The sequence below is a fragment of the Chiroxiphia lanceolata genome, chromosome 2 (assembly GCF_009829145.1).
Source record: "Chiroxiphia lanceolata isolate bChiLan1 chromosome 2, bChiLan1.pri, whole genome shotgun sequence".
Lineage (NCBI taxonomy): Eukaryota > Metazoa > Chordata > Aves > Passeriformes > Pipridae > Chiroxiphia > Chiroxiphia lanceolata.
In genome coordinates this window covers 41,214,518-41,226,584 of record NC_045638.1, presented here as the reverse complement: position 1 = coordinate 41,226,584, position 12,067 = coordinate 41,214,518, and the positions used below count along the sequence as shown (strand labels likewise).

At 43.9% G+C, this 12,067-nt stretch overlaps 1 protein-coding gene across 7 annotated transcripts in view; it reads left to right on the top strand.

The window, feature by feature from the left end:
- The first annotated feature begins 1,616 nt into the window (after positions 1-1,616).
- Positions 1,617-12,067, top strand: part of FARP1 (FERM, ARH/RhoGEF and pleckstrin domain protein 1) — a 204,992-nt gene continuing 194,541 nt past the window's right edge. For all 7 annotated transcript variants that reach the window (XM_032681067.1, XM_032681066.1, XM_032681060.1 and 4 more), the window contains exon 1: positions 1,617-1,965. The gene's annotated coding sequence lies outside the window, so the exon portion shown is untranslated. The remainder of the gene's footprint in view (positions 1,966-12,067) is intronic.

Here is a 12,067-nt window from a genome sequence, read left to right as displayed (position 1 = left end):
TACATTGTAAGATTGAGAATGTAATCTTTCTTCTTGATCTTCTAAAGACGGTGCATTTTGCAGAAGTAGAAGTCTAGGGGAAATAGCAATAATTCCTATCTATCAAATATTTACAGCTAAAGAGAGTTTCCAGCTTTTCAGTCAGTAATGTATGTATTTTAGTTAAGGTTTCAGGGTTGATAAACAAGTTAATCTCCCGAGGTTAGATGGCACATGCATTGAGGTATTTTGTAGCAAGGTTCTTGTGCGTAGAGAGGCATTGCTCTTGACGGCAGAAGAATGTCTTTTGCAGATTAAGCAAGGCCAAGGCTTAGACAAAAAAAATTTAGTTCGCATATAATTTCTGTTTCCTTAAGTGATTAAAAACTAGATATAGTAGTAGGGCTCCTCAAATAATCTTTAAATGCTAGGAGAAGGGTTACTTTACACACCTAGTTTACTGCTCCCTCTTGGGTCACTGAAAGAACTTCAAAGACCTGAAGGGTCTCCTCTGCATCACTCATTTGCGTGCACCACCCAGTCTTCTTCCTGAAAAAACATCGGGTAAAAGACTGGAGAAGGCTCAGAGAGATGCACGCCTTAACACTTCAGTTATGCTAATATATAGCGGTGATTTAAGAACTGCTGTATGCAGACAAATCTGCTGGCCCTAGGTGTGGCAGCCTTTTTGCTGTAGCTCCAAATCTTCCCTGAGGGAATATACAGGGTCTCTAAAAAAGGCATACACCCATCCCTGGCCTCTGCTTGGTGGGCTCCTTTCTACTCATGTACTGGAGTGGAGACTGTTGTGAGACGGATCCTGGAGCCCAGATTGCTACTACTGGTTAAACTTCACTGTGCTATGATCTGTGGTTGTCTAACGAGGAAGAATATAGAGTTTACGACGATCTAGTAACCGAAAGTTTGAATAGAGCATGCGCACACACCTAGTCCTTTGGTTTCTCTGGCACCTGAGGCACGCACTTGGGAGTATGATGAATATGGACGGACGCCTCCCGGCACATGAAACACCGCTCTGTTCTCCGCTGGCTCCTGAAACCTCGCTCCTAAAGCAAAAGTGCTGGGGTATCCATTAATGCACACACCCCCTGAGGCAATGTCCTGGTTCCTCCCGAAGGACCCACTTAGTTTAACAGCCCCGCAGCTGCCGGCGAACCTATCCCCTCTTCAAGGACGGGTAGCAGGGGACATCCCTCCTAGAGGGTGCCCCGGTGAGCGCCTACGCCGGATGGTCCTATAAATCCGCAGGAAGGAGCAGGGACGCCGTGGGGCTTCTCGCTCCCCCTGCCCCGAGGCTGCAGCCAGGTTTAACCTTTCCTTTACACTACGGTTACCTGGGCGCTGCTCGCCCCTTCTGGTTCCCCGGGAGGAGGAGGAGGCGGGGGGAGAAGGGATCTGGAGCCCCCTCGGCACAGCAGCAGCGCAGGGCGGTAGTCGCTGCGCCCTCCGCCCCTCTCCCTTTCGGGCTGCCCAGGTACCACCGCCGGGGCGGGCGTCCCGCTCGCTCCACCGCCGGCAGCGCGGATCCGACCGGCCGCCGCTGCCCGTGAACGCTGGAGGGGGCTCTCGGCCGCCTCCTCCCGCCGGCGGCTCCCCCTCCGGGAGGGGGCAGGGTTAAGGGAGGGAGGTGCAGCCGCGGCAGCGCGGCGACGAGCAGCGTCCAGTTCCCGCTCCCCCGGTCCGCGGGCGGCAGCAGGAGCAGCCCCTCCGCCGCCTACCTCCCTTCTCCTCCGCGCCAGCCCGGTGGGCTCCCCGCGCTGCCAAGCCGGACATGGCGACCCTGCTCCTGCGAGCCCCTCGCTGTCCTCCTTCCCCCGCCGCCGCCGCTCCTGCTGCCGCCTTCTCCTCCTCCTCTCCGCGGAGCTTTTAATGGCTCGGACCTCCGGCGGCCAAGCGCGACTGTCCCTGCACCAGCCGCAGCGAGGAGAGCCAGCGGGAGCCCGCGCAGCCCCAGCCCCGCGCACGGTAAGGGCGGCACGGCGAACAATGGGGCCGGGCGGGAGCGGCGGCGGGTGGTGGCACCGCGGCCGGGGCTGCGGAGCGGGCGGCGGGACCCGCCCGCGGGGCGGCCGGGGCGGGAGGCAGCGGGCGGCCCGGAGCGCCGCCTCCGGCACCGCCACCCTCTCCCCGGGCGGTGACAGCCCGGCGGACACCCCGCTCGGCCCCGCGTAATCCCATTACCGCGGGTAATCCGCGGGTATGCTCCGCGCTGAACGCATCCGGGACCGCCCGTCCTTCCCCGCGTCCCCGGGCCACCGCGGCCGGGCGCAGTCCGGGCGGCGGCGAGGGCGGATGAGCAGCTCCTTGCCTTTTGTTTCACCCTGAGCAGGGACCCGGCCCCCGACCACGGCGGCGGGGCGGGAGCCCTGGAGGGACGCGCGGTGCCGGGCGGAGTTGGAGGGACGGCCCGGGGAAGGGTTTAGCCCAGGCCGGCAGCCGGCGGGGAGGTGCCTCTCCAGGGGGGCGTGCGAGGGCAGCGCGCCTCCCTCCCGCCTCGGTCCAGGGCGGCCCGGCGGGGACGGGACTGGCTGTTGCTCGTCCCCGGCCAGTGCCACCACCCCAGGTTCCCCGAATGGCTGTAGCGGCTGCGGCCGCCTGGTGCTCCCTCTCTCTGCCTTCACACCCAGGGGTGCGCAGAGATGGATCCAGCCTTGTTCCCTCGACGCCTCTGCCACCACCTCGCCCGTGCCCGAGCTGGAGAATTCGCCGCTTTCAAACCGAGTGTTGCCTGCTGTTCGTTATGATCAGCTTTTGCCAGCCGGGAACTGCTGGGGAAAGTTTAGAGTAAACTGCAGTTTATTTTCAGAACAGGAGCTCATGTACAATAGGCCTTAGCTTTTGTGATACGGCTGCTTTCTCTCTTTTTAAAGCAGGCGTAAACTCTGTAGAATTTATTTAAAGTTGCCAGAAATACTTGATTGCTGGCATGAAATTGCTACGTAGTGTATATTTTTCGGTCACAGCCTTCAAAGAGATTTGTCCCTGGAGAGTGGAAAGGTGATTGCTCTAAAGGAACAGTATCTCTCAGCTGTTCTATTATTTGCATCCCTCAGATATTTTGACTCCTGCTCCATGTATTGCTTCCAATTCACAGCAAGCAGCTGACATTGGAATCAATCCAACAAAATAAAATTCTGAAGGGTACCTGTTAAGAAAAGCCCCAAAAGTTCTTTTGAATTAAGGTATCTCCTTCCCCTGCTTACGGATGCTTATGCAAGAATTGAGATATCTAGCTAATTAGTGGTTCTGAGCCTTTTAAAAATGGTCCCTCAACCAAGAAGGTACGGAGTCCTCTTAGCTATGCCTCACGTGTCTGACCTTGGGTCTCGAAACTTGGGGCTGGCTGACAGGACCGGACCAGGGCGGGAGCTGTGTATGCTGTGCTTGCTGTGTTGCACCCTGGGGCTCACAGTTACCCTTACGAGCACATGAAGTGGGGACCAGGCTGTTAGTGAAGTCAGGTGAGAACTGGTCTTCCCCCTTTGCCCTGGCCTTCCCTAATATCAGAATTGTCCTGTGCTAAGCCCAGGTGACAACTCTGTGGGGCGGGGATCCCACCTAATGTTTTTGCTTCCTAATTTAGAGCTTCATTCTCATCTGTTTGGTTTTGCTCAAGGATTCAGTAGAGTCTCTTTCTTTCTTTTACAAGAAACAAAGATGAGATGTTATATGTAATATACTGCATTATGATGACTATTTTTAAAGGCTTATATCTGACTATATCAGTCCAAACACAGTGTAATTCTTTTGTCCTTACAGAATTAAGTTCAAATCTAGAACCGTGGATACCTGTGGGAGGGATAGTTGGCAGTAGGGCCAACTTGTCCTCATCATGGGAAGGGGTTAGAAAGCTGTATTTCTCAGCTTGTTTTTTGTACAATCTTGTGTATAGTCAATGGAATTATTGTCTTTTTGTTCTGCATTCTTATTTTTTTAACAAACTAGGGAAGTGGGCAGAATGTTTAGCAAACAGTAACATGGAACTTCAAAATGTCAAAAGTTGGTATGAGACTGAATATGTAATATCCAAGCCTGACTTTTATTTAATGGTTGGACTTTAAATTGGATTTTTTCCTTTTTTTTCCCCCTAGGTTGACATAGTTCATTAGTCATTTTGTAATCAATATTTTAAAGCATGCTACTTGTAACTAAACTTTTTGAAAGAAAATTGTGAAAGATAAATCACCTAAGTGGAAACATCGCTTAAATGTGATGGTTTGAAAAAGAAAAGAGGAAGACTTGCTCTAAGAGATGTATTTCTGCATTAAAGTTCAGATAGAGAATTCTAAATTTATAGAGCTATTGAGTAAATTTTCCCTGCTGATTTTTAGATTAATTTGACTTAAGGAAAAATCCAACCTTCTTCTTAAAAAATTCATATATGATGATAACTAGCAGCTCTTTTAAAAAAATATAAAAAATTTTGACACTGATGAATATGAGGCTGCCAGTTCTGGCACCTTTTTAGATTATGTAAGCTTCATGATGGAGCTATGCAAAAGAAATGGTTCTCTGGTTTGAAATATCCTTGCATTGTCTTTGACTTGCTCTTGGGCACGTATTTCTTAAATGACTGCTGCGGTGACTCCCAAACTGGGATCTGTTAGGGCGTGAAGCTGGGGAAGGTGGTCAACAGGACCGTATTGTTTTCATAGTGTTTGCAGGGACAAGTTGGTTGTTGGGCAGAGACACTTCAGAGACTGGGCTAAGGAATCATGTACGCATCGCCAGCTGAGTGCGTCCCCTCAGCTTTTGCAAGGTGGAAAACTGTGCAGGGAACAATATTGCCTGTTCCCTGGTTGTTAATGGTTGTCCATCCCCCTTTCCTGAGGCTGGAATTTGAAGTGCAGGTCAGTGCTCTGACCTTGCCCTCCCCTCTGCTTCATTTAGGGAAATGCAGATCTGTATCTTGCTGACTGCAGTGGGGATCAGAATCCAAAACTTTAATGGAATTGACTCAACACATCTTCTTAAGCTTACGTTCATATTTAGGAAGTATTTTTTGCAACTGTAGGATTGTGTTGCAAGACCTGATTATATACATAAATGAAACTCTAGTGGATGTTTTCAGCAGCTTAACCTCTGTATTATTAGTCTTGGTTAAATTCTAGCACCAAATCAATATATTAGCATTGTACATTTCATACTGTACTGTTAGCTATAGGGACTAAACTTACTGAGTTTGGTTTCTGGTTTGATTTTTCCCCCCACTGTTTTTTCATAGTGCTTGTCTATGCCAGTGTCCTTATTTTATATTGTCTTTTTTAGAAAAGCATGATAAAAATGCTGTTTATTGAATTTGGGTCCACCAACTTGTTCTGCTTTTTCTGTTTCTTCTTTTAGAGATCGGCATGTTTATCTTAAAAGGCCCTCTCCAGGCTCTATTTCATGACTTTGAAAGGTTGCTGTTTGTGTATTTTCTTTCTTTTTTTTTTTGTGTACTTTTCTGAGTGGCTGTGTAGATGGTGAAGTTTCTAGTTTACAGATGGACTGCTGAATTAGGGAGTGTGGAGGGGCATCTTGTTTTTCTGGTTGGAAAGGCAAAGAAGACTAATTACAGAGGTATAAAAGGTCATCAGGCTCAAGTCAGCTTTGAATTTGTGCAAAATGTCAGTAAATTTGGCCTGCAGAAATGCAGGCATATCAGACAATTAGGTCAGTCTTTATCGGTTGTGGGCACTGTCTTGTTTGTCATCAGTTGCAGGACGATGAGCTTTCTGGCCTTGTCTGTAATGAAGTAGACTTGATTAAATGTTTTGAGAAATGAAAATATGATATGCCTTTTGGGGGATTTGAGAAGCAGGGTATGCAACTACATTTTTTTTTTTATTCTGGAAATATAGATGAGGGAAATTGTTTCTAATGTTTGGTCATTGAAAAGGACTGAAAGAAAAAAAGAATGGTGGGTCTGTTAGCTGGTACTCAAATAAAATGAAGCTTTGTTGGTGAAGTTCAGGAAGGTGCTAAAGTTCTGTTTTCTGTTGATCTCGGGGGAACTGGTTTTTGTAATGTGCCTTTTAGTGTTACACAGTTAAGTCTGTACAGTAAAATCTGGTTTTGTGTCACTGTATAAAACGGAGGAAAGAACTTTCTCAAGTCAGGAGATCTGGATACTGAGGTTTACAGGAGAAGATTTCTGTACAATGCACGTTTGTTACTAGGCATGAGGAATACTGGGGGGTTGGGTGGTATTTTAGTATAAAGTAGGGATAGTGTTTCCAGACAATGTTTTCTTTCCAAGGTTATAAATTGAGTGTAGTGGTAAAAGCCCACTGAAAGGTGGGAGGCTGTGTCTCCGAGAGACATTGTTGCTGCTTCCCTTACTGGGGATGCCTTGCCTATGCACTGCTCTGCTTCTTATCCTTAAAATCAACTTTTTGGCTACCTTGGCATCAGTGCTGGAGATTGCTGACCTATGGTACAAGATTTATTAAATGATAATAATGTTAACAATGATTTCCATCCACGTTTCTTTCCAGATATGGTGACTTGGGGTGGGGGCAAAGTAATGGTGTGGACCTTGCAGGGTGATTGAATTTGCCATAATGGAAGTATGTTAAGAAACTATTACACTCACATTTGACATGTGATTTTGCTGTCTTATAAGGCTCTCTAAGGTGCTGTTTCCAGCTCTCTCCCTTATTGGGTATGTTAACACACAAGTGAAAAGGCTAAGCGGGGCAACCAAAGGAGACCTTCCTGTCCTCCTTTACGTATAGGTGTCCCCAAAGCATATATTTCTATAATACACAAGGTATTTGGGTATATAATACACAAAGTATTATAGAAATTCTGCAGCAGGAGATGTCACATGGGCTATTTTATCTGAGGAAAAGCTGTGATTTTCTGAACAGAGATGCTAATATCAAGCCATCCCTGCTTGAAACAGCTGGGCTTGAGTGCAGGGACTATGTTCTGTATACATAGGGAATATGGGATTGCTGCCTCAGGGACAAGCTACTCGGGTACCTGGATTGTCTTGCACAAAATATTGCCAGGGAAGAATACACATTTTTATAGGTCAAAAGATGACTTACTTGTATACTGGAAACCCTAGCAGTAAAGAGAGTTGGCATCATTGGATGCTTCCTTTTCTGATCTGGGGCTGCTTGTTCTGCCGGCCACTGTTGGCCTTTCTGTGTCTTTCACACCTGATTATTTGCAGGACCAGTAGTTTGAGCTCTCCTCACTAACAATTCTGACAACTGCATCTCCTTAACCAACGGCCCTTATTTTCAGTTATCTGCACCACAGGCACAGGTCAAGAAGACATTTGTCAATGTATTCAAATAGCAAGTGTGGCACAAAGAGTCTAGCTGCTCAGTAACCTATGTGCATTTAATTGGCTCTTTCTGCTCTGCATTGGGCATTTTTCTGTTGGCTACATTCTTTCAAATAATTTATTTCTGTGCCTGAATTAAGAACTTGAGCTGCAGATGTTTCAGTCTTTGAGTGTTATTTATGGACATGTCCCAGCCTCCATCTCCCCACTGAACAATACCAAAGGTGTTCCAAGGGGACCTTTGCCAGCCCAGCAGTGGATAACTGGCAGGCTGCTCATCGGTCTTTTATGTCTCTCCTTATCAGTTTTACTGTGAAACTCCCTATCGCTTTGGTTGCACATGTTAGAATAATTACGCTTCCTGTTCAGCAGGTTTGTGTGGCATTGATTTTGGCCTGAAGGTTCAGGGGAGGGGAAGGATACTATTAAATTATATGAATTGACAAGTATGTCTTCCACAGTTGCCTTTTTCCATTATGAGGTGAGTTTAAAGCATGGTCTTGCACAAAGAGAGGCAGGAATGCTGAGCAGACTTTCATGCTACTTATAAAGGAGGTGTTTTCCCTTGCATTAATAAATAACTAGAAATAAATTTCCAAGAGGAAAAGAGGATGTGGTGATATCACTATTCAATTGGAAGAGGGCTTCACATCACTCAGAGGCTCTGGGAACACAGCAGGTATCAGAAAGACTTGGAGCATTTCCCTGGCCACCCTGGTCTTCCTATTATTATGAGAAGGGAGGATGCAATGTCATTTGAGGGTTTAAGAATTATTTTTTTCTGTCCATCTCTCTCATTTCTCCAGTTATTCTGGGGACTGCTTATAGCTTACCATCAAAGTGAACGTTATTTGGTTTGGTTTTATTTTGTTAATTCTCTGCAGTCTTATGATTGCAATAACAGTGATTACAACCGAGAAGCCTCTGGCCAGCTCTTGCTGTGGTGTATAATAGCAGTGTCTTTTTCAGATGAAGTAGAAGTATGATTTGTTTAGTTTGTCCTGCCTGAAGTTATTTTCTCAAACATTCAGGCTAAAAAGGGAGGTAAAGCTCTCTGCAAGGCTGTCTCTAATAACCTGCAGAAGTTGTGGGTTTTTTCTCAGGAGTTTCTTATTTTCCAGGGAGTAGTTAGTGTTCAGGCTCTTAACAATATGAAAAACATTAAAGGGAGAATGGGTAGAGGGGTATTCAGTTGCTCTACCTTTTAGAAAATTAAGAGTGTATATAATTTTGTGTACCAAATAGTCTCAGTGCATTATAGAAGTTAAACTTAATTTGTGTGAAACTGTAAGGTTAGCCTCCTTGGCTAATTTGCAGTCTTCTTTTATTTGAAGACCTCAGCTCCTATCTTATCCTTGTGGAAATTCCTCCCGAAAAAAAATCTTTGGTTTGCATTGTGTTTGTAAGACCTGAAACCCTTATGTTTGCCTTTAACATATTAAACATTCAATAGCGCTTTTTAAACAGAGGCATCAGTATGTGCATGTGGGAATATCAGTTATGGTTATGACATTGTAACCTGTGTAAGTCTAATGTTTTGGTGAACAGTGCCATCTTTTCCCTTTTGTACCCTTTGAAATGTTGAGCATAATTTTCAGTACTATGATGAAAGAAAGAATACTAGAAACCATGAAAGGAAACATAAATTAAGAAAAAAGGAAAGGATACCTAGAATGTGCAGTCAATAAATATTGAAACTGAAGCTAGCAGTAAATAACCCTCAAAGTACCTCAATAGCAAATAAATAAATAATAAAAAACAAGGACAAAGCAGATGGTGTGATAGTATTGCAGTGGAGAGAAGGGCAAGTGACTCTACCATTTGAATGTAAAAAAGGTTTTAAAAGGCATTCTAATTAAGTGCTGCTCACAGCACTGCTTTTACTAGTAATATTTGAATTTTGAGATAAGTCACAAATGTCACAATTCCAAGAGTATAGGATCCCTTTGCCTAAAACATGTGAGTTGGAAGTGAACCTCTTAAGAGAAGAATTTCTAAATAGGTCTGTGGGAGAGGAGAAGCTGTTGATGGTAACTTTATGGGGCAGGTTTTTCTATCTCAATATTTTTTAAAGTGAGGCTTGAATGATAGTGCTGCATCTTTGTTTCTGACTATGCTTGCTCTGTACCTCTGTAAACTGTTGGGCAGCTTCAGCCATGGTAGACAAACAATGAAACTTAATTAAAGAATAAGTAGTGGATAGAGGAGAGACTCCAATCACTGCAGCTGCTGCTGGAGGTCATCTGTGTTGTCTGCCAGCTGCCCCATTAGCACCTGTGTTGGCTGAGTAGTCACACAGGTACTGCTCAAAGCAAGTGCAACCTCATGCCATCTAATTAGCTGTGAGTAAATAGGAGTGTCAGGAGAGGGGTTGGGAAGGCTGGCAGGAAAGGAAGTGTGTGGTGGAGTGAGCCATGTGGCAGCCGGCTTTTCGTTGAGCAGGGGCTGAGAAAAGAGTATCAGTTGGGTGGAAAATGACTTTTTTATTAGCTCTGTTGGTCATCAAAGGTGAGTACTTTTACATAGTTGCTCATAAAGGGCAGAAAATAGAAGTAGTACTAATGAAACCTGTCCAGAAAGTGAAGTTTCCATCAAAAACCTTGCCCATATTGACACCAAGTGCAATTTCCCAAAGTTATCTGGAAGTGCTTCCTATAGCCATGAAGTAGTGTGCCTTTATCCAATGAAGTACCAGAGTGATGATGCAAGAGCAGGGTATCTGCGTGATTTTTAACTCCAGTTGTCCAGACTTTTAAATGCAAATCAAGGACTAGTTCAAATTCTGTACCAAGAAATTATCCGTTAGAAAATACCCCGAACATGAACATTTCTCCCTTAATTTCGTGTGCAAGTGGCTGCACACTGAGGCACTAGAGAAATTGTTGGAGCAGTTTCTAGTTGTAATAATGCTTCAAGGGTCATTTGAAGCAATGGTCAAGAAAATGACACTTGATGGTAGCTCTCTGCTTGAGAAAACTCAACACATTGAAGCCATTCCTGTCTTCCTGAATGAAGAGAAAGTACATGATGGAGGCAAGCTACGGACTAATACCAGCATGCTACAAGTCTATGACTGAAAAATTAGATCACTGTTATGATGGAGTAGAGTGTGTGTATGTTTTTCTACATATGATGAGAAGAGGGAGTTCAGAAGCATTTTCTTTTTCTGGAACCAAGATACAGACTTTTCATTTTCTCTGCTTTAAAAAAAAAAACAAAACCCAAACGCAAGAGCCCACATATTCAAGAAAATTCAGACATGTATGTGAAAGCATTAAAACTGAAGGCAGTATTGTTCTTAATCCAGAGTTGGTTTGACTCCCTTAAATCTGTTGGTGAAATTTCTTTGGGCAATACATAAAACTATCAAATTTTCTTTCAAAGTTCTTTTCCTTAAAAGTGAGACTAGTGTTTGAAAATATGTGTGTTATGTTATTATTTAAAATATTTAAAGCAGAAAATATTATGAGAACAGCTAATACATAGACAAAGAATAACCTATTTAAAGCTGAAGTAGTTAGCTCTAGAGATGATGAGCTGTTTGAGTGTTTACCACAATAGGTGGATGTAAGTAACAGAACTACATTTTTCCCTTCCTATGTCATGTAAAGAAAATAAAAGAGAGAGCTAGGTATGTCCCTTCATCTTTGTATTCAAATTTTCTGCAAGATCCGTGTGATATGAGGATATTTATATCTCCAGGGTTAGATGATGTCTGTCCTTCAAAAAACCTCAACAAATTTTAATTCTGGTGTAAACATAATTCAATAGAAAAAATCCTGAAGAAGAGTCTGTATTGTACTTTTCTGCCTGCTTTCATCAAAACAAATGACCTCCTCCAACCTGAACAAAGTTCTTTCCACTTAAAAGCACCCCAGGATTGGAACGGAGGTTTGGATATATGCCATGAAGGGAAAATGATAACTATACATCTAAAAAATGTCTATAGAAAAATGTAAAATGTGTCTAAAAGTTTTTAGAGCCTCGTATCTGTGACAGTTTTGGGCTAATCTCAGAGAAGAAAGAATTTCAGAAAAAGGTGATCTGAGAACTGCTCTAGCTTGGGCAGGAAAATAGGATTTAGAGATATGGAACAGAAAAATCAGAATAATAGGCCTTGCTCTTACAAGGAGATTTAGTCTAATGAAATTAATTTCTGAAAATTAATTATAAAACCAACCTAATGATATATATACCAGGACCTAAGAGGATGTTTTGAAACCTGGATCTCCAGGATTTTTCTGCAGAGGAGTTCTCAGGAGTGGAATAAGAATATCTGCTTTTGTTTCTTCATAGAATATTTGAATTGCAGTTAGCAAACCCATTTCACTGATATGCATTTTCTGTTGTAATCAAGTGACAATTTTCCTCAACTTGAAAAAGGTTGACATACCCAAGAGCTGGATTGTACTGTATCAGCCAGGTAAAAGTTTCCTAAAGTCTTTTGGCAGTGTCTGACTTTTGTGAAATAAAATATGCTGCAACAATTTTTCATTTGGATGCATGTATGTTAACCAATGAGTGAATTTATTCTAAGCATTAGCTTGCTTGTTTATGGCAAATCCTGGAATAGCGTATTTTTTTCATTAGATTTGGAGGTTAATTTTAAGTGGAATTTTGTCATGAGAACAAGCTAGTCTAGTTACTCTTGAATGTGCTTAAGGAAAGTTTCATACCTCCTTCTTTAGTATTCCTCCAGTAAGGCCTGATCCTTTTTTATCTATGAAGTTTAAAGCTTGAGGGAACAATAAAGGCTCAAATCAATTGGAAGTAATTGCAACTAGA